This window comes from Salvelinus fontinalis, chromosome 35 (genome assembly GCF_029448725.1).
Source record: "Salvelinus fontinalis isolate EN_2023a chromosome 35, ASM2944872v1, whole genome shotgun sequence".
NCBI classification, from domain to species: domain Eukaryota; kingdom Metazoa; phylum Chordata; class Actinopteri; order Salmoniformes; family Salmonidae; genus Salvelinus; species Salvelinus fontinalis.
Window position 1 is genome coordinate 154,814 of NC_074699.1, and position 6,000 is coordinate 160,813.

Consider the following 6,000-nt stretch of genomic DNA (forward strand, 5'->3'; position numbering starts at 1 on the left):
AACAAAATATCCCCATCGGGACAATAAAGTCAGTAAAGAGTAATGGCTTCTTCACAATGGCCCTGGTCTGCAGAGAGTCAGTAGACTGAATAATGGCTTCTTCATCAGGACCCTGGTCTGCAGAGAGTCAGTAGACTGAATAATGGCTTCTTCACAATGGCCCTGGTCTGCAGAGAGTCAGTATACTGAGTAATGGCTTCTTCATCAGGACCCTGGTCTGCAGAGAGTCAGTAGACTGAATAATGGCTTCTTCACAATGGCCCTGGTCTGCAGAGAGTCAGTAGACTGAATAATGGCTTCTTCATCAGGACCCTGGTCTGCAGAGAGTCAGTAGACTGAATAATGGCTTCTTCATCAGGACCCTGGTCTGCAGAGAGTCAGTAGACTGAATAATGGCTTCTTCACAATGGCCCTGGTCTGCAGAGAGTCAGTAGACTGAATAATGGCTTCTTCATCAGGACCCTGGTCTGCAGAGAGTCAGTAGACTGAATAATGGCTTCTTCATCAGGACCCTGGTCTGCAGAGTCAGTAGACTGAATAATGGCTTCTTCATCAGGACCCTGGTCTGCAGAGTCAGTATACTGAATAATGGCTTCTTCATCAGGACCCTGGTCTGCAGAGAGTCAGTATACTGAATAATGGCTTCTTCACAATGGCGCTGGTCTGCAAAGTGTCTGTATACACTGCTAGAACATGTTATAAGGAGGGGGTCCTTTATGCTTTCCAAGGGCCAATTCCTAACTGGAGATTTGTGCTTGAGGTTTGCACCAAAGCCTGTGGTGCATCAGATGATGAAGCCAGACCACTGAGTGCCCTTCCATTGACCAGACACTAAGAAAACCAATGTACACAAACACATGTAGACCTAGCCTACACTCACAATCACTCTGGATGTGTGTGTACAGTAATATGGTTTTCCATTGTTAATGGGCAGGCATAAGATGTTGGGGATGCAGGCCTGACTGAGTGGTTGACTTCCTCCACTGGCTCCACAACAGAGGGATCAACACTGGCAATTAGGCCCTGTAGACGGGCCTCCAGAGCGGAAAGCCCAGAATCATGTGAGCTACATTTTATAAAAACCAAAAGGAACTGCAGCTAATGAATTGGAACGAGGTGCATTTTGATCTGGGTGGCCGGGAGGACTAGGGCTTTCCCTTCTTCTTCTTCTTCTTCTTCTTCTTCCACGGCCTTCAACGCCAAAGGCACTTGCTTTCAGAAGCCACTGTGTTCAGTTCAGGGACCTGAGCCAGTGGCACTGTACCTTTAGGAGCTTGTTTACAAAGCAGGCCCGTCACTGGCCTGTCAACCATCCAAATCCCCCACATATCTAGGTGATAAATATTAATATTTTGGCTGCTGACAAATGTAACATAATTTTCGCCTCAGCAAATGGACAGCAGCTCTCCAATAACAAGGTCAAACCAACAAAACAATGGAGTTTATGGGGGGGAGGGGCCCTACTGAAGAGCAGGAGACAGAATGACAGATGGTAGACATACTCTGTAGTGTAACTACCTCAACGTAGAAAAAAACAACAACTGCACGATCTGTGTCCATCATGACAGTAGGCTTCAAAGTATGGCAGTTCAGTTGTAGACATCACAATGCAGTGAGTTGGGAGGGGTAGACCTACATCACCAAGTAGCGTTACAAAGGCTTTAGACCCTATACACATCCATTGAACAAAACGTACAGAGTTCGGACTGGATGGGCTGCTAACATACACCGTAAACAAGGCTGCTACAGGTAGAGTGAAGTCCGAAGAGAGAGACAAGAGGGTCAAAGTCCGGTAACATTAATGTGTAAACCATAACAGCAAGGTCACGGGGAAAGCGTAACGCTAATACTTTCGGTCTGGAATGTGACTGTTTTTGATAAACAAACTAACGTCAGCTGCCAAGGAGTGTTGTGTTGGTACTGTAGGTCTAGTATTGAACAGTCTTTCAAACTCAAGGCTGGAGGCATAAAATATGAGTACGGACACCTAGCTAACTAGATCAATCAATTGGCAGTTATCGAAAAGGACTACGAGGAACTTAAGTTAAATAAATTAAGTAAGTTACTACCAAATGCACTCCTTTCCAGAGCTGTGAACCAAATGTCCATAACACATGACATATGCCTGGTAGAAAGTTAGTAAAACTGGTACAATAAAAGGTTATATATTGTTGCAAATAGATCAATGGTTAGCTAACGTTACCTTTGCAAAGTAGGCGAAATTCCTTTGTGATGTCCACTTTTCTTTTTATGTTGCCGAGCTTTCTTCAACTTAATTTCTAGCCAGTTCGTCCAACTAATGCAACGGTACAATTGTATGAATAATCCAAGCCATTCAAAACATTAAATCCATTGAAATGTTGACAACCATCCAGACTGAAAGGCCCACGACGGCGAACAAAAAAAAGATAATTCCAAAGGCCGCACTGCCAGACCCACATCAGAGGGCAATACTCCAACTCTAGCTAGCTATTTCGCTAACGGTAGTTACTTCTGCATTGCACAAGACAAAAGTGAGTCAAACTGATTATTAGTATTTGCACATATACTATACACGCAATTATTAACTCATCCTAACATTTGTATACTTTGTTCAATAAAAAAAAGTGTCGTTAGCCAGCTAGGCAACACTCCTTACAAGGAACAAAAGTGGAAACAGATGTAGCTAGATAACGTTAGCAATCAAATGGCCAGAGCTAGCTAGGCACTATAGCCGGTTACGATAGCTCATTAGACTGCAACTAAAAAGTGAAATGTTACTGTCCAAGACAATACCAGGCAACGCATATAAAGTGTTTGTAATCCAACTTCAAGGGTCAAATGAAAAAATTAAGACTAAGTCAAAAGAACTAAAATATCCAAAGCACATTTTCTCTGGTGTATTTTCTTTTGCCAGCTAACGTTAGCTTAGCTTCCCGTCGACGAGCCGCGTCACCACATCACAGCCTGGCAAAAACTGTAAGATCCAAGAGAGGAGATCGCGGAAACTTTAAAATCCTTGGATTGGGCTCAAAACACACTTGATAAACATGTATCCACGGCCAATTTGTCCATGGGTTACCAACGTATCAAATAAACCAGGTTTCCGTCCGAATGCAAGCTTTTAATCCAGTTTTCTTTGGTAGTCCAGCTCGACAGGAGCCGTCCCTCTCCCGGTCGGCACAGGAGTCACTTCTTGTTGTCTATCGTTTCCTGCTCTCCTGTGCGTCCGTACGCTGGTGACGTTGAAACAGTGGAAAGCACGTCGCTAGGGCAGGCTACCGTCGGTGACCAAGGTTGCCGCTCATTCAGTCTGACGTTAGATTTACAGTATATTATCTTTGAGTGTGTTTTAGGTCATTGTGATTAGCCTATGTGTGGTGGAATAATGGCAGCATTTTCCCTCTTGTCACTTGATTTTTTAAAACAATTATAATGGAAGATATTTAGTTATTATAGATGCATTTATCTTTGAAAAATCCAACACACACACACGCACGCACACACACACACACACACACACACACACACACACACACACACACACACACACACACACACACACACACACACACACACACACACACACACACACACATCGCATTCCAGAGACACTCCACAGGGTGTCTTAATTAAAGTAATTATAGTCTAACAGGATGGTCCTGTTAGACTACAGGATGGTTCTGTTAGACTACAGGATGGTCCTGTTAGACTATAGGATGGTTCTGTTAGACTACAGGATGGTCCTGTTAGACTACAGGATGGTCCTGTTAGACTACAGGATGCTTCTGTTAGACTACAGGATGGTCCTGTTAGACTACAGGATGGTCCTGTTAGACTACAGGATGGTTCTGTTAGACTACAGGATGGTTCTGTTAGACTATAAGATGGTCCTGTTAGACTACAGGATGGTCCTGTTAGACTACAGGATGGTTCTGTTAGACTACAGGATGGTTCTGTTAGACTACAGGATGGTTCTGTTAGACTACAGGATGGTCCTGTTAGACTACAGGATGGTCCTGTTAGACTACAGGATGGTTCTGTTAGAATACAGGATGGTTCTGTTAGACTACAGGATGGTCCTGTTAGACTACAGGATGGTCCTGTTAGACTACAGGATGGTTCTGTTAGACTACAGGATGGTCCTGTTAGACTACAGGATGGTTCTGTTAGACTACAGGATGGTTCTGTTAGACTACAGGATGGTCCTGTTAGACTACAGGATGGTCCTGATAGACTACAGGATGGTTCTGTTAGACTACAGGATGGTCCTGTTAGACTACAATATGGTTCTGTTAGACTACAGGATGGTTCTGTTAGAATACAGGATGGTTCTGTTAGACTACAGGATGGTCCTGTTAGACTACAGGATGGTCCTGTTAGACTACAGGATGGTCCTGATAGACTACAGGATGGTTCTGTTAGACTACAGGATGGTCCTGTTAGACTACAGGATGGTTCTGTTAGACTACAGGATGGTTCTGTTAGACTACAGGATGGTTCTGTTAGACTACAGGATGGTCCTGTTAGACTACAGGATGGTCCTGTTAGACTACAGGATGGTTCTGTTAGAATACAGGATGGTTCTGTTAGACTACAGGATGGTCCTGTTAGACTACAGGATGGTCCTGATAGACTACAATATGGTTCTGTTAGACTATAAGATGGTTCTGTTAGAATACAGGATGGTTCTGTTAGACTACAGGATGGTTCTGTTAGACTACAGGATGGTTCTGTTAGACTACAGGATGGTCCTGTTAGAATACAGGAGGGTTCTGTTAGACTACAGGATGGTCCTGATAGACTACAATATGGTTCTGTTAGACTATAAGATGGTTCTGTTAGAATACAGGATGGTTCTGTTAGACTACAGGATGGTCCTGTTAGACTATAGGATGGTTCTGTTAGACTACAGGATGGTCCTGTTAGACTACAGGATGCTTCTGTTAGACTACAGGAGGGTCCTGTTAGACTACAGGATGGTTCTGTTAGACTACAGGATGGTTCTGTTAGACTACAGCAGTAGTTATGAGACCCAACCCCTTCTTATAATGTTGGTAATGGGGGATGATTGGTTTGCTAAACAGACAGTCACACTCTTATGACATAGCAGGGTGTTGTGGAACTACAAAGTGACATCAGATCTGCTTCCTTGTTCATCCATCATGCTTCTTCATGCTTCAGTCTTATCAAACCCTCTCCCCCTCTACCCATCTACCCCTCTCCCCATCTACACATCTCTCCCTCTACCCATCTCTCCCTCTACCCATCTACCCCTCTACCCATCTCTCCCTCTACCCATCTACACATCTCTCCCTCTACCCATCTCTCCCTCTACCCATCTACCCCTCTACCCATCTCTCCCTCTACCCATCTCGCCCTCTTCCCCTTCTACCCATCTCCCCCACTACACATCTCCCCTCTACCCATCTCCCCTCTCTCCCTCTCCCCATCTCCCCTCTCCCCATCTCCCCTCTCCCCATCTCCCTCTACCCATCTCCCCCTCTTCCCCTTCTACCCATCTCCCCTCTACCCATCTCCCCTCTCCCCATCTCCCCTCTCCCCATCTCCCCTCTCCCCATCTCCCCCACTACCCATCTCCCTCTACCCATCTCGCCCTCTTCCCCTTCTACCCATCTCCCCCACTACACATCTCCCCTCTACCCATCTCCCCTCTCTCCCTCTCCCCATCTCCCCTCTCCCCATCTCCCCTCTCCCCATCTCCCTCTACCCATCTCCCCCTCTTCCCCTTCTACCCATCTCCCCCACTACACATCTCCCCTCTACCCATCTCGCCCTCTTCCCCTTCTACCCATCTCCCCTCTCCCCATCTCCCCTCTACCCATCTCCCCCTCTTCCCCTTCTACCCATCTCCCCTCTCCCCATCTCCCCTCTACCCATCTCCCCCTCTTCCCCTTCTACCCATCTCCCCCACTACACATCTCCCCTCTACCCATCTCCCTCTACCCATCTCCCCCTCTTCCCCTTCTACCCATCTCCCCCACTACACATCTCCCCTCT

General features: G+C 45.9%; 1 protein-coding gene across 1 annotated transcript in view; it reads right to left on the reverse strand.

The window, feature by feature from the left end:
• Positions 1–3,201, reverse strand: part of LOC129834101 (liprin-alpha-1-like) — a 63,822-nt gene extending 60,621 nt beyond the window's left edge. The window contains exon 1 of the mRNA XM_055898859.1: positions 2,204–3,201. The gene's annotated coding sequence lies outside the window, so the exon portion shown is untranslated. The remainder of the gene's footprint in view (positions 1–2,203) is intronic.
• Positions 3,202–6,000: the final 2,799 nt, after the last annotated feature.